We start from the raw sequence: 25,888 nt of genomic DNA on the forward strand, positions 1-25,888 counted from the left end.
GTGGGAAGGGGGAGGGGGTGCAGGCTCTGGGAGGGAGTTTGGGAGTGGGAAGAGGTATGTGGGGAGGGGCTGGCAGTGCAGGCTCAGGGAGGGGGTCAGGGATGCAGGACTTACCTGCGGCTCCAAGGCAGGGCAGGCTGGGGGGCCTCCGGGTGCTGCTGCCCCCAGGCATCACGCCCACAGTGTCCCATTGGCTGCAGGGGCTCGGGGTGGGGGCCGGCAGCCACTGGAGCGAGCAGACAGGTGCTGCTCAGCTCCGCTGCACTGCCGGGGCCCCTGGGGGGAGCGCCTGGGGGCAGCAGGTGGGGCCAAGGGAGTGACCTGGTCCCAAAACTGCTGGAGCCCCACGGGCGAGACCTGGGAACCAGGACTGCCAGCCAGACAAACACCTTTAAGAGGAGGCGTCCCTCTGCCTGTCAAAATCTGATCAGTGACAGCCTGAATTGTTCCTTATCCCGGCAGAGCCAGAGGATTGAAAGCAGCAACATCAAACCCCTGTGTAGCTCGCAGGAATGGACAGAAACACTCCCTGGTATCTGAGGAGATGTTCAGCTTTGCTCTTGGTCAACTACAAGGCCAAAGGGAAAGGAGATGGCGCCAGGTATAAAGAGTGAAACACGACACATCATAGTTATGCCCATGGCGGCTGCAAAATCTTTTGATGTACTTCTTCTTATCAGCAGTGTATTGTTTTCTCTGGAGCCTAGGCCTTGACCAAGAAATTTGTACTTTGCTAAAATAATCGACTGCCCCTGGTGAAGACAATGGACTTGAAACCCACTGGGGTGTCCCTACACAGGTACAAGTACTAACAACAGTGGCTGCCTTTTAGCCATAGATTTTAATCAGGGCAATAAATTGAAACAAACCCCTGTTAAATCATTTCTCAGCCCGAGTCCTTCACCCACATTCCCTAGAGCATTGGGCCACCATGTGGGCGTTTCATTTCTGACCTCAGTTTCACACAGAGAAACAATTTCCTTTGCACAGATCCATGAACAGCAAAACCTCCCTGTGTCTCTGGTCTGAGCCAGGGCATTCGATGACAGTGAACCTTTTTCTCCTGCAATGGTGACGGTCAGACAGAGGGGTCATGGCACCTGCATCCCTGCCAGGGAGATATTGGCTCCGCTCTTTCTTTCTGCTGCTGTTGTTAGTCCATGAAACATCAAGGGTGGAATGCAAGGCTGAGTTCACGCACCAGCCCCCTGAAAAATTTCAGTGCCCCAGAGAAATCCTGCCCCCTGCTATTGGAACGATGTGCTGGAGATTTGACTAGGAAAGGGACTGTCCGAATTGTCAGAGTGGGGAATGAACAACAATCTACAGCAATGTCATTAACACAAACTCACTCCCATCATGCTCCAGCCGGAAGGGAAATGGGCAGGAATTCTCGCTGTTCAGCCCAGGACACACTTAAACAGATGCGCAGCCGTGAGTGTGCTGGGGAAGCTGGTCTGGGCAAACAATTTAAAGTGACAATTCAGTGAGAACAAAATCATCATGCAGCAAAATGGTTGCATGTCAAGTAGTTGTGGCTGAGTGGTTAAGGCGATGGACTAGAAATCCATTGGTGTCTCCCTGCGCAGGTTCGAATCCTGCCATCTACGCAAGCGCTGTGCTGCTGTTGTTATTATTGTAGTCTTAGTGCCTGAGCATCCACAGTGCGAACTGGAGATAAATCTAGTTTCACTGTTTACACTTAAAACGCTGCTGTGGCACTGCTATAGCACTTTGGATTAGACAGTGACTGGAGGGATTTTCCCATCAATGTAATAGCTGCATGGACAGAACAATTCTTCTTTTTCTTTAGCACTATCTAACCTGGGCTTAGGTCACCTTAATTATATGGGTTTGTGGGGGGGTCACACCATGGGAGACATCACTTTGCCAGTTCAGTGCCCAGTGTACACCAGCCCTTAGATCCCTCTGGGTATTTCAATGCAGGCACTGACCTGTGAGAGGAAAACATCAGCTCACAAACACAGAGACTGAATTCCCCACATTTAATCTCGCTGCACTTTCCAGAAAGTCACAAAATTCAATTCATTCTTGCTAGGACAGAGAAAAAATAAGTGATACTAAGTTTTTGGCTTGATTAAATAAAATTAAGTGTTTAATTAATATAGTAAAAATCTGTACTGATTCCTCTAACTAACACCATAGCGTGAAATAGGAACAGAGACAAATCTTGTCAGTGACGACTAATTTCACAAATGATCTTCCCATTATTAATTTCCACATTGCCCCTATTGGAGGTCTGGGCATCTCCAGTGTCATTGCTCTGCGTTCACCTTCCCCTAGAATTGCTCTCGGACATTCGACTTCCTCTGCGGCATGGGGCTCGGGTCACTTGCTGGAGGATTCCCTGCACCTTGAGGTCTTTAAGCCACAATTTGAGGACTTCAATAACTCAGACATAGGTTAGGGGTTTGTTACAGGAGTGGGTGAGTGAGATTCTGTGGCCTGTATTGTGCAGGAGGTCAGACTAGATGATCATAATGGTCCCTTCTGACCTTAAGTCTATGAATCTAGTCCCAAATTTGGAAAACTGTGCAGTTCAGAATGTGAATAGTGACCCCGTCTCCTTCCTGCACCTGCTCTACATTGCTCCACAGCAGCTTCTCTACCTGCAGTCACTCCAGCACTGCAGTGCAGCCGCCCAGGGTTCAGCAGGGGCCCCTGGCAAGGACAGTGGGTGCAGCTAACAGCCCAGTGTGCCTGGCCCTGAGGCAGCTGTAAAAAAGCAACACTCCCCCCAGAAGTACAGAGACAGAATTCCTTAACTTTAACATCATGACCCCGTGTAGAAAGCCACACGTGTCAGTTGTATTTTCACAGGGAGATGCAAAAATCAAGTGACCAATTTTTAAGTTGAGTAAATAAAGTTGAGGAGATAGTTATTAACCTCACAAAAATATACTAAAGATCCCTCAACATAACACCTGAAGGTGAAATATGAACAGAGACAAACCTTGTCAGCAAAGGCTCATTTCCCAAACGATCCTCAAAATGTTACTAATTCCCACCCCTCCTCCACAGGAGCTCTGTGCAGTGTAACTGTTCTGCAGGCAGCTTCCCATTAAATGCTGTTGTGGGACATTCCCAGGCCTGGAAATGTACCAAGGACAGAATTTGAAGAGCAAACCTGGCTCCCCGCACCAGGCGGGATTTGAGTGTTTTGTCCCTGTCACTTAGTCTGTGTCAATAGTACAGACACCAGGGGCAGGACTCCAGGCTCTGCTTGAGGGATCCTGGCACAGGGGCTGGGGGGGAGAAAGGATGGTAGATTCTGACCTGGAGAGGAGGTAATAAGTGAGGGTCCCCAGGGCTTGAATTCTACATTCCACAGGCCAAATGAGGGGGTGACACTACTTGGTTAATGAAAACCAGAGCTCCAGGTGAGGTTTGAACTCACAAACTCAGCATAGCTCCTCTCAGCACTGCTCTATAAGTACTGTGCACTAACCAATTGTGCCACTGGAGCACCTGTTAATTTGGATTCTCTGAGACTCCTAGGTTGATACAGGCGACGGGTGACCCCAAAACATTCTCAGTGGAGCTGAGAGCAGGTAGCGACAAGTGTTGTACTTGGTGGGGTGGATTCTTCTTAAGGCTTCCAGGCACCATTTGACCCTTTTGTTCTTCCCTGTGTAATAACAGAGCTGGTTAAGACTCAATGGAGAGTCTTGCTGCAGACCAACAGAGCTGAAATCACTGAGAACCAGCTCTAAGCATTAGTCCTGCTTTGGGACAGTGTCTCTCCTGCAAGAAACTGCCCAGTCTGCGCTAGCAGTGAGGCTCCCTCACTAACAGCTGAAATCAGGGAGAGCTGTGTGAAGTGCAGGGCCCCAGGGGGGCCTGAACAGGGGGGAACAACACCCCAGGTGCCCAGAGGAGGAGAGGTGTGTTGGGCTCCCGCCTGGGACTCTGCCTCCCTCCTGCCTAGCCCTGACTATGAAGCCTGGCCCTGGCCCTCCTTCCTCTAAATGCCATGTGGGCAAGAGGAAGAGTGTGGCAGCTGCAGGTACAGGGACCAAAGTTCTGGGCATCAAGTGAAGCAGCGAGAAACAACCATCCGGTCAACCCGCAGGAATCTCTAGCCAGACTGTTAAGTTCCGGGACCCCCAACCGATAGCCGCCCATTGAACCAGCCAGACCAGAGACCTATCTCCAGTGGGCATCAGTCACCCAGCAGGAGAGAAAAACCTCACTCTAGTTGACCCTGAGACAATATACACTATCTAGGCTGCTTCATTTAAAATGTGTTCCTGTGCAACACAGCTATGAGCAGGAGATTTGAACTCAGATTCCAGGTCCTAAGTGCTGCCCATTACACCATGGGACCAGCTGCTGTTTCATTTTTTAGACCCCTGTGACTCTCAGCTGGCTGGTTTGCACTCTGCACTTATTGCTTCCCACCAGCGGCTTCCTCTCGCAGGACTCTCTCTCCTCCTCCAGCGACTATAGTCCTGCACTACCGGATCCATGGGTCCTGCCCTGAGACCCCACATCCCCCTGCTTTGTCTCCGTTCCCTGCAGGCTGCAAAAATGTCAGGGGAGGCTGCCTCTCCCTTCACTCGGTGCTCCCGCTCATATCAGCCAACTGCAGCCTCATCTCCTGGATCTCGGGCAGCTGTCGCTTGGTCCGATCATACAGTCACACGCTGACTGGCTCCCCTGCCTGGATGGTCTTGTGGAAATCCCACAGGCGACGCTGCAGGACTTGGAACCACTGGTTTCTTAAATGTTGTAGTGTTTGCCCGACTGCCGGAACAAAGCCACCAACTCCTCCCTCACCGACTCCCACCAATCCCCCTGGTAACCACAGAACCCTCTGATGCTTTCCCGTTCTGCCAACACCTCCAGGCCTCGCCCCCCTGCTCCTTTATCTTGCAAGCTCTGGATGTTCAGCTTCCAATATCCTCTGCCCTGGGTCAGGGAATTGCCCACATTGAGCACACGGTGAGAGCTGCGTGATCCGAACAGTCCATTGGCACCACCCTGCACTGGGCTGTCGACGTGCTCTCCTTCACGGAAATCCGGTCCGTGCGACTCCTGGCCTGTCCCCGCAGAAAGGTGTATCCCCTCTGCGGCTGGTGTGAGCTCGGGTCAGAGGAATAGGAGGTTACTGCCCACCCTCCACTGGTTCACTGTGGAGAAACACGTCCTCTAAGCCGACCTCGCTACAGACCTGCGCCAGGTAGTGCTCATCATAGAAGAGTTTCCTCTGACCATCAGGAAAACAGGACCAGCAGTCCTCAGGCCGGTGCAACAATTGAAATCCCCCCCGACACCAAACACCGTGCGGTCCAGAGGAAGAGAGCCAGTTCCTTCCATAGAACTTTCCTTTCACGCCTTAATTGGGGACCAAACACACTAATATAGCCAGAACCAGTGCTGCAGAGCACAAAGCCCACCAGTAATGCTCTCCCTGGTCAGAGCTCCAGCCCCTTCTGTACTCGCACCATGAATGTGAAGAACAAGACTCCAACCCCATCATTCTTCACTGGCCTGGAGGACCAGAGAGATGGGCCCTTCCACCAATCACCATCAAGCTACCCTAGAGTTGTTAATGTGCATTTTATGAACACCCACCATGTCCAAGTCACTGAACATCAAGTGCCTCCTCCTGGGCCCCCAAATCCCTTCCACCTTCCCATTTTCACAGATGCCCCTTCCAGGGTACTGCCCTTGCTCAGCTGCACAGAGGAGTTTTCATCCCCTATACCTGCCTGTCACTGCCCAGCAACCCCTCTGGCAACATTCCTGAGGGCCACCCTGCCTCACTCTCTTCCTGCCATATTGGGTCCACCAATAACTCATGTAGGAGAGACAGCTCCCGTCCCTCATTGTTAAAGGTCAGGTCGGCCAACTAGGGGCAGAATCCTAGTATCTTTTCCTACTGCAGAGCCCAAGCTCAGGGACTCACCTTGGGTGCAGGAACTGCTGTGCTCCCAGAAAACAAGCCACCACTGTGCAAAGAGAGATGAACGGGCCTGCCAAAGCCTGGGATTGAACCAGGGACCTTTAGATCTTCAGTCTAACGCTCTCCCAACTGAGCTACTTCAGCAGCTGTGTAGCAGTTTTTTTGGCCTGTTGCTTCTCTGTCTGGTAGTTGCACACAAAAAGGATGTCATTGTGAGCGGCCCATGAAGACAAGACTCGCTTTTGCCTGCCTTGCTCAGCTTGACTTGCTGCCTCACCCTGTTCCTGCTCTAGTGCCCGGGTTGACCTTGCGGTGGAAGGAGACTGGGGGCCAGTGGCGCGGGGAGGAGGTTGAGCTGGACCCTGAGCTAGACTAGACCCTGGCAGCCAGAGTCTGGCCACCACTTGCTGCCCCCCCCTGTTGTCCTGGCTTCCCCCACTGGACGTCATTTCGGGAGGGAAGTGAGGCTTCTGCCTCTCCTCCCCGATTTTCACACCGCAGAGGATTGTGAACAGGAAAACAAACAGCTGCTCCACACCCCCACCGGAGGAACCTGACATAACCTCAGGATTAAGACCCAAGGACTCAGGCTGAGAACTGATATAACACCACTCATTTGGGATTTATCAACTTGTCTTCCATGAAGCAGGGCCAGATCCAGTGTTTTTCCTGCCCCAAGGGGCAAAAAAAATAATTAAAAAATCAAAAAAAATCCACAATCAATGGCAGCTCTACCATTTTTGGCAGCAAGTTCTTCCCTTTGAGAGGGACTGAGTGGGCCAAATTGCCGCTGAAGAACCGGACGTGCCTCCCCTTTCCGTTGGCTGCCCCAGGCACCTCCTTGCTGCGCTGGCAGCACCACATGATGTAGTAGGCGTTAGCTAACCCAGGTGGGGCACATGACCCCACACGCCCTCTGCAAGTCTTGCCTCTGAAATTAGGAAAACTGGTGAGTTGAAGGGACAGCTGCACACCCAGAAGAAAGCCCAGCATGACATGCTCAGGGTGAGGAGGGTGCTAAAGCCTGGTATCAAACCAGAAACCTTCAGATCTTCAATCTAATATACTCCCACATGAGCTACTTTGGCAACAGCCAGGCCCACCAGGAAGGCTTAATACACGAGCCACAGCACATGCTGGGAAGGTTTAAATCTGGATGTCACAACGCAGGAGACAAGCAGTGGACTTGGCCCAGAGGGGCAGGCTGGGTTCCCTATATCCCAGTCACTCAAGCCAGCACCTGCCCCCTCCCAAGCTGTCACTGGCGCCCCCAGGTCTGCAAGACGAGAGCAGCGGTTCTCACTGGAACAACTCCACCCACAGCTCGCAGGCTCCTCCCAAGCCTAAACCGGAAAACTATCTTGCCGGAAAGCCACCCACTAGGACTCACCACTGCTTCTTTTCCTTCCATCCAGAACCCCACTTCTTCTCCTGGGCTGCAAGTAGCCACCCCTGGGAAGCCAAGAGGCAGGCACAGGATTCTACCTCCCAGCAGCCAACCGCACCTCCCCAGGCTTTGCAGAACGACTGGTGGTGCTCTACTAACCCCACTTAGCCGCACTGAGGCGCTTAGCTTCTGCCCTGCCTTCCTCAGCTCGACTTTCCTCTTTTGCCCCATCCCTGCCTCACTCAAAGTCACGCAAAGGAGCCAGTCTCCGCAGGCCAACCTCCCAGGGCAGAGGAGGCCAAGCCACAAGCATTCAAAAGGTGACTGGTGTAACTCCTCTAGCTTCCCCAGGCTGACGCCAAGGTACTTTGTCCACTGATGTCACCACCCTCCATCATGCGGGGGTTGGGGTTATCCCAGGGACAGGCCAGTGGCAGAAGGAGGAGCACCTTGCTGGACAGCATGGGGAGCTGGGAAAAGGAAGCCAGTATGTTTCTGCCTGGTTTTGGGCTGAGGCCCTTTTGCATGTCAGGTTACCATGAGAACCGCTACACTACAGAAACTCCATCACCGTGCGCTGCCCTGCCCCACCCCTCAAATTCCATGCACTTTGGTGGTGCTCACCCTGGCACATACCGAGGGGTGAACCTGGAGAACATGGCAACAGCTCTTCAGTGGGTCAGCTGGAAGAGCAGAGGACTGGAGCCGGGGCTCAGGAAGTCGTCCTTACGTCACCCTTGTGACTCCAGCTTGAAGGGGAGCTTCTTTTCCTTCCCTTTGCTGAGAAAGAGCAAGAGAAGAAAGAAAGCTCAGGTGGGCCTTTTCCTGCAGAGAAGCCCAAAGTGAGGGCCTTGCATTGGGTAAAGGAACTGCTGTGTTTCCAGGAAACAGCCCACTGCTGCAGAAAGAGTCTGCTAAAGCCTGAGATTGAACCAGGGACCTTTAGATCTTCAGTCTAATGCTCTTCCAACCAAGCTACTTCAGCACCAGCAGGGGGCCTTTTTGGGCTGCTGTTTCTCACCTTGAAGCTTATTCTCGATAAACCATCGTTCAAGTCAACAATGGCCAATGCAAGACGGCCATCGCTTGCTATTTTAGCACTCAGAAATGTCATCAACTAGTCTTCGGATCTCGTGAATGCTGCGCTTCAGTTCATGGGGGAAAGGTGAGAGAAGTGACCTTTGAACAAAAGGCCTGGGGTTAACATCCTAACACTATCTCCGACTATAACATTATTTAATAGCGGCCCACCCAGTGCTGGTGACAGTTCCATTGCTAGATGTTAGCACATTTTAGTTACTGTCAAAATTTAAAAGTTTCTATACGCTTAAAGGAAATGATTTTTTTTATTTGCTTATACATGGCATGAATAAATACAGGTTTACACATCCTAGCATGAAAATGTATTTTATATGACAGAGAAAATCATGCATCAAATTGTGCATCAAAATCATGCGATGAGCTACAAATGCAACAAAAATAAGGTATTCAATGGTTTAACATATGGAGCTGGGGTGGGGCTGGGGGGCACTGAAGACACTTCTTGCCTGGGACACCACTTGGTCTAGGGGAGGCCCTGTCAGGGAGAGCAGGAGTTAGTCTCACATGCCTATTTCCAGGCTGTTATCTGTGGGCACCTGCTCTGGGGGAGGGATCGCGGCAGCCCGGACTCAGGGCTGGAACAGGCCCCGGACTGAGGGGGTGGCTGCAGGGTTTGCAGCACTCTGATGTCTCAGACAATGTGTCTCCCCAAAGCCTCGGATCTGCATCCCCAGAAGGCTCCTGCGCTGCCTCCGCTCCTCTCACAGTCTATAGCAAGGAGCAGCAGCAAGGGTCAGGGATGAGCCATAGGGCACTAGGTCGGGGGCAGAGGCTGCAGGACTAAACCCAGCACCCAGAGCAGAGGGGGTATGAGGCTTTTTCTCTCTCCTTAGCCACGTGCTATAGCGCCGAGAGCTCTTTGAAATGCCTCCCCGCCCACAGCCTGGGGAAGGGGAAGGAGTCTCAGGTTCTAGCGTGATTTGGAGGAGGATCACTGGACCCTAGAACCGAATGGAGAACTACCCCTAGAACTGCCCTTTCCCGGAGAAACCTGTGATACACAGAACGGGGCTGAGATAAATGCCGACAGGAGCCAGGATTTGCTCCCCTGGAATAGCAGCAGGATTGGGCAGCTGGAAATCTCACCAAAGGAGCTGAAGCCTTGATGGGTCAGACACAGATGTCCCAGGTACTGCATGGGAGGTTTAGGTTTGTTTCTGGACAATAGCAGTGAGAGTCTTATTGTCTCAACGTTTCAGTAGAAAAATTCAGACCCAAACTGTCTGTGGCGGGGAGGTCAATAGCGGTTTCTTTGGGTTTGATTTAGTTTGTTTTCTCTTTCTCATTGTAAAAGCCCTGGATCATTTTGATGGGAACAATGTTTGCACAAGGCCAAGGAAAAATAAGAAAAGTTAAACATCTGCATTGGAGTGAGGGGGTCTCTGTGGGCCAGGGCAGGGGTGGAGATTTTCATGGGGAGGGGGTTAAGGGATGAATGAGACACTTTTGCGGGAACACAGGGGGATGTTTTGCAGTTTAATTTTTCCAAAGGGAAACCTCCCCACTCTCCCTGTGCTGCTGCCCAGCTCAGACCCCACTGACACCCCTGTGACGAAGTGGGAATTTTCAGAATGTTTTGCATATTGTGCATGCCTCAGTTTCCCCTATTTGTTGCATGATTATCTATGTCAGAGGTCCAAAACGCAGGGTGCATCCCGCCAGGTGGAATGAAGTAACACTCAGGGGAATGGACCTGGGGCCTAGGCCAGCCCCCAGAGTGTGTTGGGAGGGAGCACCATCCAGCTCCGCTCCTGGCTGTAGCCCCAGCTGCTGGCCCTGGCTGCTGGCCTGGCTCCCAGGGCTCCACTCCCAGCCCTACACCTGTGGCTCTGCTACCGGTCTCTGCCCCCACCCCCAGCTCTGGCCCCTGCCTCAGCCCCCTTACCCCTCTCTGCATCCCTTCCCCCACAGCTGTGGCCCCATTCCCAGGTGTGGCTCATGGGGGCACGGACAAGGGTAAGGGGGGGCCTGACCCTCAAAAAGTTTTGGGACAACTGATCTCGGTGCTGGGACAAGGGTGTTTACTCTGCGGAGACCCCCAAAGGGCAGGTGTGGCTGCTGTCCAGCTGCCTGGGCCCAGACAATGGCCACAAATTCTGTCTCCAAGCAACTGCTGGCCGGGGCGCACCTGCTGCAAGACACCAGCTGGCTGGGATGAGTTGGAGAACAAAGAACGAGGTGGAGGCCAGGTGAGCAGGTTACCGGGGAAACAGAACAAAGGACAGAAGAGGGGAAAAGGGCCTGGCTGAGTTGGGCTGTTGGAAGCAAGGAGTCTGCTGGGTTGGGGACTCAAGGGGAGAGCCCAGGCTTTGAGTTCTGGGTCTCATGAAGATGGACGTTGCTGAATCTTCCTGCTTCCTGTGCTAACACAGAACTTTCCCAGGCTGGATTCCAGACCACTAATAAACCTTCTGTTGTACAGCGCTGGCTGAGAGTCACTGGTGATTGTGGAAGATGGGGGTGCAGGACTCCTTTGCGGGGTGGGGGGGTGTAAGGCTTTCCCCGGTGTCCTGCTAAGGTGACTCACTACAGGAAGCTCCTGGCATGGAACAGGGGTGCTGAAAGGTCCAAGGTCAGTCCCAGGAGGTGCTGCAGGCAAGGAGGTTTCCCCCAGTGACAGCGTCCCCTGGGCGGTGTCACACTGATGAGGGCTCTGCCTGGGTTTGGTTCAGAGCTGTTCCAGAGCACTGACCCTGGGTCAGACCCCAGCATGTGACCTGCAGGCTCCACTCTGGCAAAGCTCCCTGTCCCTGGGCTTTGGCACCACTAGCCCCTGCTTGGTGACTAGGGGTCAGTTTAGGGGAGTGATTCCCAAAATGTGGGGCATGCCTCCTAGGGGGGCACAGAGGAATGTTCATGGGGGCACCTCAGGCTTGAGCCAGCCCCCATGGAGGGCAGGGAGGGAGCACCACACAGCCCCACTCTGTCCCAGCTCTTCACCCACCCTACCCTAAGCCTGAGCCTGAGCCCCTGGCCCAGCTGCGACCCCCTTCCCTGTGTTTGCACCCCTCTCCCCAGCAAGCCACAGCCCCACTCCCAGCCCTGGTTCTCGACCGCAGCTTCCGGGGGGCCTTGGCCATGGCTAAGAGGGCACAGTGTGAAAAGTTTGGGGACCACTGGTTTAGGGTGACGTCCTCAATTGCTTCTATGCAGTCCAATAAAAGCTATTCCTCACCCACCTACCCCCTATCAGGACCGACTAGGTATGTTCTGCTGCCCTTCACTCATGCAGGAAGGATAATAACATTTCATTCCACTCAATCCTAAAGTGATTTGTAACCCACCACCAGCCAAAACTGCTCATCTTGGGAAAGTGGCTCCATCATGCTGCATAGCTAGGCAGAGTAGGTGTGTCTATGCAAACACGGTCTGTTCCTGAAGTCTTTCCCCCAACTCCTCACTAGATGTGAGGGGGGAGCTCATTCAGCCCCTACGTCCACTTAGCGTTTCAAAACTCCTTATTGTCCCTATCCCTGCTGGCCTTAGATTTCTCCTTCTGTCTATCTTTTAGCAGTTCTGATGAGGTGGCCGATATATAGCCAGAGGGGGGCAGTTACGTGTAAGGAAGAGGTCGGGGACGGATACTAGATCTATAAGTCATACTGGAAGTACTGTGTCCCTACCGAGTTGGGTGAAAAGAGTGAGAGGAGCCCAACAGGAAAAATTAGGATGTTTGTTCACCAATGCGAGAAGCTTAGGTAACAAAATGGAGGAACTGGAGCTCCTGGTCCGGGAATTGAAACCGGATATCGTAGGAATAACCGAAACATGGTGGAACGGTAGCCATGACTGGAGTACAGGTATGGAAGGGTATGTGCTGTTTAGGAAAGACCGATGCAAAGGTAAAGGTGGGGGAGTAGCACTGTATATCAATAATGAGGTGAAATGTAATGAGATAACTAGCAATGCAATGGATAATACAGAGTCTGTTTGGGCAATGGTCACATTGGGAAAGAAAACTACCAGAGCCTCACCCGGGATAGTGATTGGGGTGTGCTATAAACCGCCGGGATCTAGCTTGGAGACGGATAGAGAGCTCTTTAATGTTTTTAAGGAGGTAAACACTAATAGAAACTGCTTGATCATGGGGGACTTTAACTTCCCGGATATAGATTGGGAAACAAATGCTAGTAATAATAATAGGGCTCAGCTTTTCCTAGACGTGATAGCTAATGAATTCCTTCATCAAGTGGTTGCTAAACCGACGAGGGGGGATGCCATTTTAGATTTGATTTTGGTGAGTAACGAGGACCTTGTTGAGGAAATTGTTGTAGGGGACAACCTTGGCTCGAGTGATCATGAGCTAATTCGTTTCCAAATAAATGGGAGGATAATCAATAGTGCATCTGAGACTAGGGTGTACGATTTCAAAAGGGCTAACTTTACTAAATTAAGGCGACTAGTTAGGGAAGTGGACTGGGCTAACATATTTAGGGATCTAAGGGCAGATGACGCCTGGGGTTACTTCAGGTTGAAGTTGCAGGAGTTGTCAGAGGCATGTATCCCGAGAAGGGGGAAACGGCTCATAGGTAGCAGTTTTAGACCAAGCTGGATGAGCAAGCGTCTTAGAGGGGTCATTAAGAAAAAACAGAAAGCGTACCAGGAGTGGAAAATGGGAAGGATCAGCAAGGAAACCTACCTTATTGAGGTCAGAGGGTGCAGGGAAGCTGTGAGAAAGGCAAAGCGACGAGTGGAGATGGACCAAGCGAAGGGGATTAAAACCAATAGCAAACGGTTTTTTAGCCATATAAATAGGAAGAAAACCAAGAAAGAAGAAGTGGGACCGCTTAAAACTTTAAACGGAGTGGAGATTAGGGATAATCTTGGAATGGCACAATATCTGAACGAATACTTTGCCTCGGTCTTTAATGAGGCTAATGAAGGGCTAAGGAATAGTGATAGAGGGACCGATGGGAATGAAGATATGGGGGTAGACATTACGGTATCTGAGGTAGAAGCCAAACTTGAACAGCTTAACGGAAGTAAATCGGGGGGCCCGGATAATCTTCATCCTAGAATATTAAGGGAATTGGCGAGGGATATTGCTAGCCCGTTAGCGATAATCTTTAATAAATCCCTAAATTCGGGGATTGTACCGACTGACTGGAGATTAGCTAATGTAGTTCCTATATTCAAGAAGGGGAAAAAAAGTGACCCGGGGAACTATAGGCCTGTTAGTCTAACATCTGTAGTATGCAAAGTCATGGAAAAAATCTTAAAAGAGAGAGTGGTTCCGGAGCATGAGGCCGATGGCAACTGGGATAGATTACAGCATGGATTTACGAAAGGTAGATCGTGCCAAACCAACCTGATCTCCTTCTTTGAGAAAGTAACAGATTTTTTAGACAAGGGAAATGCGGTGGATCTAATATATCTGGATTTCAGTAAGGCGTTTGATACGGTACCGCATGAAGAATTACTGGTTAAATTGGAAAAGATGGGGATCGAAATGAAAATCCAGAGGTGGATAAGGAGCTGGTTAAAGGGGAGACTGCAGAGGGTAGTATTGAAGGGGGAACTGTCCGGTTGGAGGGGGGTTACCAGTGGAGTTCCTCAAGGCTCGGTTTTGGGTCCGATTTTATTCAATCTATTTATTGCTGACCTGGGAACCAAGAGTAGGAGTGGGCTGATAAAGTTTGCGGATGACACCAAGTTGGGGGGTATTGCCAATTCGGAAGAGGATCGGGATATTCTCCAGGGAGATTTAGATGACCTTGTAAACTGGAGTATTAGTAACAGGATGAAATTCAATAGTGAGAAGTGTAAGGTTATGCATTTAGGGATGACTAACAAGAACTTTAGTTATAAGCTGGGGACGCACCAGTTGGAAGTAACGGAGGAGGAGAAGGACCTAGGAGTCCTGGTTGATCGTAGGATGACTATGAGTAGGCAATGTGATGTGGCCGTTAAAAAAGCTAATGCGGTCTTGGGTTGCATTAGGCGAGGTATTTCTAGTAGGGATAAGGAGGTGCTAGTCCCATTATATAAGGCATTGGTGAGACCTCATTTGGAGTATTGTGTGCAGTTTTGGTCTCCCATGTTTAAGAAGGATGAATTCAAACTAGAACAGGTACAAAGAAGGGCCACTAGAATGATCCGAGGAATGGAAGGCCTTTCGTATGAAAGGAGACTTGAGGAGCTCGGTTTGTTTTCCTTAACCAAAAGAAGGATAAGAGGAGATATGATTACACTCTTTAAATATATCAGAGGGATAAATACCAGGGAAGGAGAGGAATTATTTCAGCTCAGTGCTAATGTGGACACGAGGACAAACGGATATAAATTGTCAGTCAGGAAATTCAGGCTTGAAATTAGACGAAGGTTTCTAACCATCAGGGGAGTGCAATACTGGAACAGCCTACCGAGGGAAACAGTGGGGGCGAAGGACCTCCATGACTTTAAGATTAAGCTAGATAAGTTTATGGAGGAGATGGTATGATAGGATAACGGGCTTAGTCAATAGGTCAATTAAGTGCCACACTGGTAAATAGTACAATGGGTCAATGGTATGATATAACCTTTTCCAGAGGGTTTGGCTGGAGAGTCTTGCCCGCATGCTCGGGGTTCAGCTGACCGCCATATTTGGGGTTGGGAAGGAATTTTCCTCCAGGGAAGATTGGCAATGACCCTGGAGGTTTTTCGCCTTCCTCCGAAGCATGGGGCAGGGGTCGCTTGCTAAGGAGTGGGTGGATCGGCTTATGTGGCCTGCATCTTGCAGGAGGTCAGACTAGATGATCATAATGGTCCCTTCTGATCTTGAATTCTATGATTCTATGGTTAAGGTGATGGACTGCTAATCCATTGTGCTCTGCATGCATGGGTTCGAATCCCATCCTCATCGGACACATTTAGTCTTCATCCCTCCTTTATAGACAACCATCTCCCCCATTGGTACAATAACAAACCCAACAATGTTGCTTCTTGCAAACAAAAACCTTCTCAGGAACTCAGAACTCCCTTGCTTTAAATTAAATGTCTAAATCCCAGATTTCTTTAAAAAAAAAAGAATTCTCTAGTCCTGTATTTCTTAGTTTTTATCTCAAAAGGTAACATCCTCATCATCTCCCCCAAACACCCTGGGACCTGCTGAAATAATTAAAATACCCCCATCCTGAGCAAGGCCAGAACAGTGAACCAGAGCTAGTGTCTAGGCCAAGCTGTTCTGAAGGAGGCAACTCCAACATTTTCTCCCTGCTTCCCTTGGCAAGGTCTGACTGAGAAAACAAAATCCCCCAGACTGAAAATTTTCTGCTGAAACACCAATACTAGTCTGGTTGGGGACTTTGATATGAATGTATTATTATTATTATTATTATTATTCTCTTCTGATTTATCTCAGTTAAGTGTTTGTCCTCCGGATGTGTTTACAGATATTGAGTTGTGGGGGAGAGAGGCCAATTCATAATGTCTCTACCCCCCTTTCATAGTGTCTTCCAACTTGCTAGGAAGCTCCTTTGCTACGATGTGAGTCAAGCAGTGTCCATTGTCGCTGTGCTATCTCAGAGAAGTCTGCATTGTACACGGTTCCTGGGATAGTCCTTGGGAGTGTGAATCCCTTCAATGGGCCAGCAGCGAGTCCGGCTCCTCCCTTGTCGCACCTGAAAGTCTGGTGGGGGGCATTTCCCCACCTCATAACATATCTCAGTAACACACACAGAGCAAAACTTCATAACTTCCCAACCAATGCGAGCACACACAATCCAACACGATATTAATGTACAACAGATCAAGATTTTTGAAATGATACCTCACAAGGCAGACTTTGTACAAACCGTGTCATCATTATATGAGAGTGGTGAATATGGGGCTTCCAAGGCGCTGCTTTGAGTAGAGCGTGCCACACCTGAGCTTATATTGCAATGGAGACATACCCTTAGAGTCCATCTCTCCTGGGATAAATATGGCAGCAAGGCTGGCCTGGGTCATCTGACTTGGGCTCATGGAGCTAAAGCTGAGGGGCTAAAAACTGTGGTGCAGATATTTGTGTTCACACTGAAGCCTGGGTGATCTCCAGGGCCTGCAGACATCAAACGACGAGGAATTCTGCACACAGAGAGGACCCTGCTAGTGGAAAATGCCTTTGGAAAAGCCCCTTCTGTCACCAGCTGTGGTCGTACAGTGCTCAGTGCTCTGCGTTGTGGCCTCAAGAGCCATGGATGCAAGTTGAGTTACGATGACCTTTTCCTTGTCTCCATGTTTCTTAGGTGCCTCCTTCCGACACTTTCAGAAAAAATGACTGGTTTCTTTTGGAAGCATCTGCACTGCAAGGCAAAGGCATCTTCTCTGCTTCCTCAAAAGATTGACCAAAAGGTTGGAAGAGCAGACACATTTGGCAAGACACCACTGGGTGCTGCATCCCTAACCTCCACTTTACCTGGCAGGTGCCTGGCCCAGCTTAGCCACAGTGCTGCTCTCTGGGACTTTTCTCCCAGCTGCTCCATTTCTCATCAGTGACAATCAAAAGGAAGGTGACATGACTTCTGTGTGTGGACATCCCCAGCAAATCACAAGGACGTGTGGCACAGGCTCTCGTGTTGCAGCAATTGCAGTCGAAGCAACCGCCATGCCAATGCCAGTCACAGCAGCCTTTTCATCAACTCCAGGCTTGTGATTTGATTCTTTCCAATGCTTCTCTCCAAAGAAGCCTTTTCCTTAGCAAGCAATTACTTGGATACCAAGGGAGGTCTCTTCTGTTTCCTAGAAAGACACAGGAAAATGTGAGCAGAGGAGACAAAAGCCATGCAACAAGGCACCACTGGGAGTTGAACCCAGGATCTCCTGTTTACTAGACAGGTGCTTTAGCCAGCTAAGCCATGGTGCCTGCCTTGCAAAAGGGTTTACAACTGTTCCATTTGAAGGTTCAGGATAACACCTGCAAATTCCAAAGTACAGATGTTCCCCATTTCCCTCAAGACTTGCAGACCTTGAGGTGTCTGGCTCTCCGTGCACAGCAAGCCACAGCTGAGTTGACAGAGGGCTTCTAACATGTGCTTCTCCCACCAGCCACTGTGATCATATAGTGGTTAGTGATCTGTGTTTCAGTCGCAGCAACCTTGGCTCAGTTCTGAGTCATGGTAACCTTTCCTTCAGCTCTAGATTTCTCATTTGCCGCTTTCCAAGTGTGGTGGGGTGGCTGCCCCAAACAAGCAGAAGAAAGATTAAGGCAGCCTTGCAGAGGCTGTGCAGAACCCAGCCTATCAGGAGAGGGCTTATTGGGAGAGCCAATCAGGAGAAGGCTTGCTGGAGCAGCCCATATATAAAGGGCTGCTCAGCACAGCAAGAGTCAGTCACTCCTTGGAGTTTAGTATCAGAGGGGTAGCTTCCTTGGAGTTTGAGGAAGGAGGATTGGCTGCCCTGAAGGAAGGAGAAGGGAGGGCACCATGATCAGAGTAGTGCTGGGTGGGTAAGGGGAGCATGAGTGACCTCCTGGCCGACTACTGCCAGACTGAGGCCCTGATACAAAGGCGGAGGAAGGTGCTAGGTCTGTGGGGAAGTGGTCCAGGGAAACAGATGGCAGGGGTTGGAGGTGCACCCTTTTGCCTCAGTCGCCGCTGACACAGGTGGCTACACCCTGGACTGTAGCTGGCCACTGAGGCAAGTGTCTGGGTAGAGGACGGCTGCCCCCTGGAAGGGGGGAGAGACCTGAGTGGGGCACAGCCAGAGGGCTGTGTCCATAAGAGGACATTGAAGTCCTGAGAGCGATATGGGTCCTAATGACAGATGGCAGCCAGATGCCACTAGATGAAGGTGCACCGAGGGACCAGAGCTAATTGCCAGGACGGCCAGCAGGAGGCACTACAGTGGTGAGACATGCCCCATGGCACCAAGACTTAGCCGCAAGGAAGGCTCTCTCTGTCTTGAACCACTACTTAGAAGGATTCTGCTGACAGGTCTTTTCTTTTTATGAAAAGAGATACAAAAAAGGAGCCAACAGAGACATTAGGTTCAGCAAGGAAGAACTGTCAGGCCAAGCCAGGATTTCCTGGTTACTAGGAAGGCTCTTCAGCCAGCTCTTCCCAAAGACCACTATCCAGAGGCCTTTTAACAGCCACTGCAGATGTTCATCGACAAAGAGATGCCAAAATAGAGTTCTCCACTGCCTGCAGCCATCACACTACCAGGAGTTCTGTGCACAGAGAGGTGGTGGAAAAAGGCTTTGGTAGAGACTCTTCTGACACCAGCCATGGTCATATAGCGTTTAGCACTCTGTGTTGTGGCTTCAGCATCCACAGATGCAAGTTCAGTTAGGGGATGTTTTCTTGTCTCCACATTCGTCTAATGGCTCCTTTCAACACTTGTCACCAAAAAGACCTGTTTCTTTTGCAAGCAATGTACAGCTAGGCAAAGGCAGTCTTCTCCATTTCCTCAAAAGATCACCAAGCTGCGGGGAAAGGAGACGCATTCAGCCAGGCACCACTGGGTGCTGGATGCTGAATCTCCTCTTTATTCAGCAGATGTCTGTGAAGGACATAAATCTACACCCTGTAGAGGTCAAGAATAGGAGTTTATTACACGCAGCGCTGGCGGAGTGTCACCTGGCTTATTAGGCTCAGAGACACTGCCAATCAATTGATTACAATAGAATATATAGGTTTTCCATGGGCGGGGGAAAGTGACGGGGAAGGCAGTTCCACACCCCGGGATAGATTTTGCACCAAGACAAGATAAGACAGTAGCCAATGGTGAACAGGTTACATAATGTCTCCACCCATGGTCTCAAGTTAGCAAGTTAACATTTAATTAATACTTTGATAAAATGTTAGTAGTATAAAATATATATGTTGAATTCTGATTTGAGGTCCACAGGAATGGAGCAACTCTTTTGATTGTCCAACAGGTACATTCCTAGGGGTTAAAGCAAAGAAACAGTGAAAGTATATGGCAATAAAGATTGTTTTCTGTGTGTCTAAAGGCAGGCACTGGTCCCTGGGAAGGGAGGTGGAAGGATGCCATATCTTATATTGACATGTGCCAACTTCTCATAAACTCAAGGTTGGATCTGTGGGAAGAACGTCTCCCTACAGAAGAGACTAACACAATAGGAACAGGGATTCTTTATTCAATCTGCAACTCTGAATAAGACACAATTATTTAGTTCTTAGCTCCAACACCTGGCAATTTGCTGACCAGGCCTATCTTAGCAAGCAAGGCTTTCTGTTTACCCAGCTTTCTCTTAGCTGATCACGATTTGCTAGGCCCCTGGTCCCTTGACCATATTCTGGACTTTGGCTCTGGAAAAGAGCTGGCACAATCCATAGACCAGGTTGTTATATAAAATGCACATGGATTTTAACCCTTCACACCCAGTAATGGCAAAGTTCTTGGTTCAGGTTTGTAGCAGTGAGGGGATAAACTGCAGGTTCAAATCGAGTCTCTGGAGTCCATCCACAGCTGGGATGGGTCATTCAGTCCTTATAGAGAGCTTCACTTTGTAGCAAAGTCCCTCCAGGGGTATTAAGCAGGATTGAAAACAAGATGGAGACGAGGCATCAGCCTTTTATAGTCTCTTGCCATGTGGTCTTTGCTTTCTTTGTCCCAAGGACACTCAATCCAGCACGTGGCATAGAAAAACCTTAGAGTTCTGTCCACAGGCAGGTCCCTGCATACCTTGCTGAGTCACAAGGCGTATCTGCCTTCTCTCAATGGGTCGATTGTATAGCTGATGGTCCTGAATGGGCCATCAAGCAGGCTAGGCAGAACTGACACTAACTTGTCTGGCTGGGGTGTTCCCCGGAAGCAAAGCACAAGTTTGAAATACGGGCAGCATAGAGCCAATATTCATAACGTCAACTACAAAAATGAAACACATCTAGAGATAGCATCATTATAATCAGCCAATCATAACCTCTCCATACACCCCTTAGACAACAACCTTTCTACCATATTGGCTGCAAATATAGAACAGTGGTCGCAACAGTGATCTATAGAGTTACAGATTATGTTAATAACATCACAGGAGGTGACACAGCATCAGTGAGACTGATATTGGAATACTGCCTCCAGTTTTGGTGTCCTCATTTGAAAAAGATGTTGTGAAATTGGAGCTGGGGCAGGAAAGAGCCACCAAATGTTCTGAGGGCTGGAGAAAAATGCCTTCTAGGGAGCTATTGAACGAGCTCAACCTGTTTAGCTTATCAAAAGAAGATTGAAAGGTGACTTCATTGAAGTGTTGAAGGGCCTTAATGGAGCGAAAATATTGGGTATTAAAGGGCTCTTTAATCGAGCAGAGAAAGGCATAACAAGACCCAATGGCTGGAAGGTGAAAAGAGAGAAATTCATATTACAACTAAGGCACAAAAATTCAACAGCGCGGATAATTCACCACAGGATCAAACTACCAAGGAAAGTGGTGGATTCTCCGTCTCTTGATGTCATTTAATAAAGACTAGATGCCTTTCTGGAATGTGTTTGCCCCAAAAGTAGTTCTTGTGTCATACAGGAGGCCTGTGATATGCAGGGGGTCAGATTAGATGCTCTAATGGTCTCTTCTGGCCATCAAGTCGACTAATTTCTGAAAAACTGAGGGTAGCGCTGGGAGCAGCATCTGATGTTTTCCTGTCTAGCCCGCTTGCTGCCTAGAACGAACGCTCCTTGTGTGGGGTGATCCACAGGGAGTAGCTCAAACCTCCAAAGTGCCTGGCCAGGGGCAGGACATTAGCACAGCAAGGGAGGGGTGTGGCAGTGACATCACAAAGGCCTTTTACAGGACCTCAGGCTATTGGTCAAAGGTGGTGGGGAGGTGGTGACCTCACAGAGAGATGCTGACATCAGCCAGGCAGGACCGGGGCGAGGGGCCAGGGAAACCTCAGAGACCCTGTGGTTTTGCTTCAGCAAGTCTCCTTCTCCAGGTCTCTCTTTGAGGACTGAGAGAGTATTCGGGTTCACGGACGTGAGCGCCAGGAGGAACCTCTTTCGAGTTTTCTCCTTCCCTTTTCCTGATTTTACTAGAAAACAGCCAGGGCCGGCTTTAGGCCGATTTGCCCGATTCCCCCAAATTGGGCCTCGCGCCTGAGAGGGCCCCGCGCAGGCAGAGTCTCTCCTGGAAGCAGCAGCTGTTGTTGCTAGGCAACGAGAGATGCTGGCCGGCAGAGGAAGCTGCCTGGGTGTTGCAGGTCAGGAGGGGGGAGGGGGGAGAAGGCACATGTGCTTTGCAGCCTTCCTTCCCCTCCCCTCCCCCCAGCACTCACCTGGAGGAGACGCCGAGGGGGCTTCCGGTCCGGTGGGAGACAGGAATCTCTGCCGTGCACCTCACTCACCTGAGCAGCTGCTGGGGCTTCCAGCCGTGAGTGTTTGACCCTGTGATTCCCCGGAGGGTTGTAATATTGGGCTGGTTTTGTGGTTTTCGTGGTGTTGCTGTTTGAGGGTGAGTCGCTGCCTGCCTGTGTCTGGTTCAAAACTAAAGTCGGGATCATGTAACCCAGGAAAAAAGCCCCGAGCCGGTACTTAGTGCTGTGAACTCCAGGTGAGAGAGAGAGGGAGGTTTGGAGGAGGAAACCAAATACATCAAGAGGGGAGAATGCAAAAGGTCTGCAACATGGCAGGCTGAGACTTTTATCTCACCCCCCCCCCTTGCAGAAGGGGAAACTGAGGCACGGCGTGATCTGATTCCCCTCTCCAAATTATTTTGCAAAGGAAGGGGACTGGGGCTCCTATCCAAACCAGTTCCCTTCCCATCAACTCTGCTTTCCTTGCTGCAAGACCACTGTAGGGACTGAATATTTCCATTAAACTCTGGCTCCTTCGTTTGCCCTACAACAATAAAATAGACCGGCTTGGGGGGTGCGAATAGCCTCTCCATCAGGACGGACTAGGTATGTTCTGCTGCCCTTCACTCATGCAGGAAGGATAACAACATTTCTTTCCACTCAATCCTAAAGTGATTTGTAACCCGCCACCAGCCAACACTGGTCATTTTGGGAAAGTGGCCCCATCATGCTGCATACCTAGGCAGAGTAGGTGTGTCTATGCAAACATGGTCTGTTCCTGAAGTCTTTCCCCCAGCTCCTCTCTAGGTGTGAGGGGTGAGCTCATTCAGCCCCTGCTTCCACTTAGTATATTTAACAACTCCTTACTGTCCCTATTTCTGCTGGCCTTAGATTTCTCCTCCTGTATTGTTTTTGACAGTTCTGATGAGATGGCCAAGTGGTTAAGGTGATGGACTGCTAATCCATTGTGTTCTGCACGCATGGATTCAAATCCCATCCTCATCGGACGTGTTTAGTCTTCACTCCTCCTTTATAGACAACAATTTCCCCTTTTGGTACAATGACAGATCAAACAATATTGCTTCTTGCAAACAAAAACCTCAGAAACTCAAATCCCCCCCTTGCGTTAAATAAAATGTCTAAATCCCATATTTCTAAAAAAAAAAAATAAATCTCTAGTCCCGTATTTCTTAGTTTTTATCTCAAAAGGTAACATCCTCATCATCTCCCCCAAACACCCCGGGACCTGCCCAAATTATTAAAATACCCTCAACCCGAGCAAGGCCAGAGCAGTGAACCAGAGCTAGTGTCTAGGCCAAGCTGTTTTGAAGGAGGCAACTCCAACATTTTCTCCCTGCTTCCCTTGGCAAGGTCTGACTGAGAAAAAACAATTCCCCAAACTGAAAATTTTCTGCTGAAAAACCAATACTAGTCTGGTTGGGGACTTTGGTTTGAAAGTATTATTGTTATTATTCGCTTCTGATTTCTGAGTCAGTTCAGTCCAGTCTTTGTCCTCCAGGTGTGTTTCCAGCTGCTGAGTTGTGGGGGAGAGAGGCCAAGTCATGATGTCTCGTACCCTCTTTCATAGCTTCTTCCAACTTGCTAGGAAGCTCCTTTGCGAGCCAAGCAGTGTCCATTGTCTCTGTGCTATCTCGGAGAAGTCTGCATTGTACACGGTTCCTGGGATAGTTCTTGGGAGTGTGGATCCCTTCAATGGGCCAGAAGCGAGTCTGGCTCCTCCCTTGTCGCAGCTGAAAGGCTGGTGGGGGGCATTTCCCAACCTCATAACATATCTCAGTAACACACACAGAGCAAAACTTCATAACTTCCCAACCAATGCAAGCACACACGATCCAACCTGATATTAAGGTTCAACAGATCAAGACTTTTGAAATGATACCTCACCAGGCAGACTTTGTTCAAAACGTATCATCACTATATGAGAGTGGTGAATATGGGGCTTCCAGGTGCTGCTTTGAGCACAGCGTGCCACACCTGGGCTTACATTGCAATGGAGACGTACCCTTAGAGTCCATCTCCCCTGGGATAAAGATGGCAGCAGGGATGGCCTGGGTCATCTGACTTGGGCTCCTGGATGTAAAGCTGAGGGGCTAAAAACTGGTGCAGATATTTGTGTTCACGCTGAAGCCTGCGTTCAGAAACCCTCCCCCCTCGTGGGGCCTCAGAGGTTGGGCTCAAGCCCGTTTGTCTGCACTGTAATTTTATAGTCTTGCAGCCCGAGCCCCATAAGCCTGAGTCAGCTGAGCCGGGCTTTCGGACAGGTGCCCTGGGTGTGTTAATCACAGTGTAGACATAACATTAGGCTACGTCTCCAGTGCAATGAAACACCCTCGGCTGGCCCATGTCAGATTAATTGGGGCCATACAGCTTGCTCTGGAGTAAAGTTGCAGTGTCCGTGTCTGGGCTCAGGCTCAGTCCCCTGCTCTAGGAGCCCAGAAGTGTGGGAGGGAGTTTAGCGAGTGGAAATGGTAAAACCGCAGTGAAATATTACTCTGGACTCATGGCAGAGAGCATTGTTGCCACCACTGTTATATATGTGCAGCAAATATTGTGCAAAGGTTGGCATGTGAGGTGTCTAGGACAAGGTTATGATTTGCTGGTTATAATTATGCTGGCTGTATGTGTGCACCATGTTTTTTATTTGAAGTTATGAATATGGGCTCTGTACTTGTATCTCAAATGTATTTGATTTCAAGTAGCCTCAGTGTCGTCAGCCCCCAACTCCTTCAGGAGTCCATAGCAAAGAGACCCCCCGCACGCTGTCCTGGACTCCCTGGGAGGTGCCTCCCACCCCCCGCCCAATGGAGCACCAAGGATTAAAGTGGCAGCATCTAGTGTCAGTGGGGTTCAGTGGCTCAGGCCAGACACCTGAGCTGGGGACCCGCCCCCATAGCACTGATCGAGGGCCTGGGCCTGGGGTGTTCACAGCCCCCTCCTCACCCCTCCCTGAGCCCAGCCTGGCTCCTCACCTGGAACAAAGCAGAAGCGTCCATCGGCCTCGCTGCTGTCCGAGTCCCAGGCGCTGCTGCTGTCCCATGGGGAGCAGGCCAAGCTGCAGGGGCTTGGAGAGGGATCCTCCACCTCCTGCCCTGGGAAGGCTGGAAGGTCCCACTGACCGGGCAGGGTGATGCCTCCTGCTGGAAATGGGGGCTGGGCTCCTGGGGCCGCTGCTGCCCACATAACAAGCCCCAGAGCCACCCTGCCTGGTTCTGCTCCTGGGCTGGGTCCTGCCTGCCCAGCCGCATCCTGGCCCAGCTCCATTTTGGCCTGGCCGGTGCCTCTCCCACCTCGGCGCCTGCGCCGGGAGCAGGTTTCCTCTTCCAGAAGGCTGGGCACTTCCACCTCCTGGGCCGGCCGGGAGCTCCTTCCCCGCCAGTGGGGACGGAGGGGCCGCTTCGCTCCTGGGGAAGATGGCAGCTGCTTCCCTCAGGCTCTGGGGCCACCTGCAGAGGCTTCTTCCTGAACCTCCTCAGGAGCCCGGCCATCCTGGAACCAAGCGGGGAGCAGGCGTGAGTCCAGGGTCAGGGCAGCCTCTCACTAACCAGCCTGTTTGGTCCCCCTCCATCCCTGCCCCAGCCAGAGCAGCTCCTCCTCCCAACACAGGGGTGCAGGGAGTGCAGGCTACACACACTGGCAGGAGTTCATTGCATGATCTGCTCCCCCTCAACGTTCCCCCTTGTCATCCCTGGGGCTGCAAGAACCGGGGAGTCTCGTCCTTTTCGAGCACTGGGGTCAGTCACAAAGACCATCGGTCACTTTGGACAAGCAGCTCCCTTCTGCCAGCCCAGGACACACTCACACTCCCCCCTCCACCCCCCACCCAGGCTAGAGAAGGAACAGAACCCAGGAGTCCGGACGTCTCCTGGGAAACCATTCCCCACTTCAAAGTCCCTCGGCATAGCAAGGCCAGGGCCCCCTCGTTTCCCATTGATTTCCATGCTCAGCAGCTCCCCGGGTCTGGCCCAGCTCAGAGACTCTCAGCCTGGGGAACAGTCTCCCACAAGGGAAGGGCTGGGAGCCCCATTGCTGGGACCTTGCCAAACACACTGGAGATGGCTCTGGAGAAGCCCCTCCCCGGTCTGAGAGTGAGGGGCTCCTGGGGGCTGTTTGCAAATCCAATCTCCTTTGGGAGAGATTCTCTCCCCCTCTTTCTGCCTCTCCCCAGACAGACAGGGGACGCCACCGAGGAACCCTAATGCCACTCACTTGCTCTGGTGACGGAGCGATGGATGGAGGATGTTCAGT

At 50.7% G+C, this 25,888-nt stretch overlaps 4 non-coding genes across 4 annotated transcripts; 1 reads left to right on the forward strand and 3 right to left on the reverse strand.

The window, feature by feature from the left end:
- The first annotated feature begins 1,528 nt into the window (after window positions 1–1,528).
- On the forward strand, window positions 1,529–1,610 carry TRNAS-AGA. The gene has a single exon. It is a non-coding gene; the product is annotated as a tRNA-Ser (tRNA).
- A 1,783-nt stretch (window positions 1,611–3,393) lies between these two features.
- Window positions 3,394–3,487, reverse strand: TRNAI-UAU. Its single transcript has 2 exons — window positions 3,450–3,487; window positions 3,394–3,429 (listed from the first exon to the last, which is right to left on the reverse strand). It is a non-coding gene; the product is annotated as a tRNA-Ile (tRNA).
- A 2,513-nt stretch (window positions 3,488–6,000) lies between these two features.
- TRNAF-GAA lies at window positions 6,001–6,073 on the reverse strand. Its single transcript has one exon. It is a non-coding gene; the product is annotated as a tRNA-Phe (tRNA).
- An 11,091-nt stretch (window positions 6,074–17,164) lies between these two features.
- TRNAT-AGU lies at window positions 17,165–17,238 on the reverse strand. The gene has a single exon. It is a non-coding gene; the product is annotated as a tRNA-Thr (tRNA).
- Window positions 17,239–25,888: the final 8,650 nt, after the last annotated feature.

This window comes from Mauremys mutica, unplaced genomic scaffold (genome assembly GCF_020497125.1).
Source record: "Mauremys mutica isolate MM-2020 ecotype Southern unplaced genomic scaffold, ASM2049712v1 000453F_np12_subseq_301792:370584_obj, whole genome shotgun sequence".
NCBI classification, from domain to species: Eukaryota; Metazoa; Chordata; order Testudines; family Geoemydidae; genus Mauremys; species Mauremys mutica.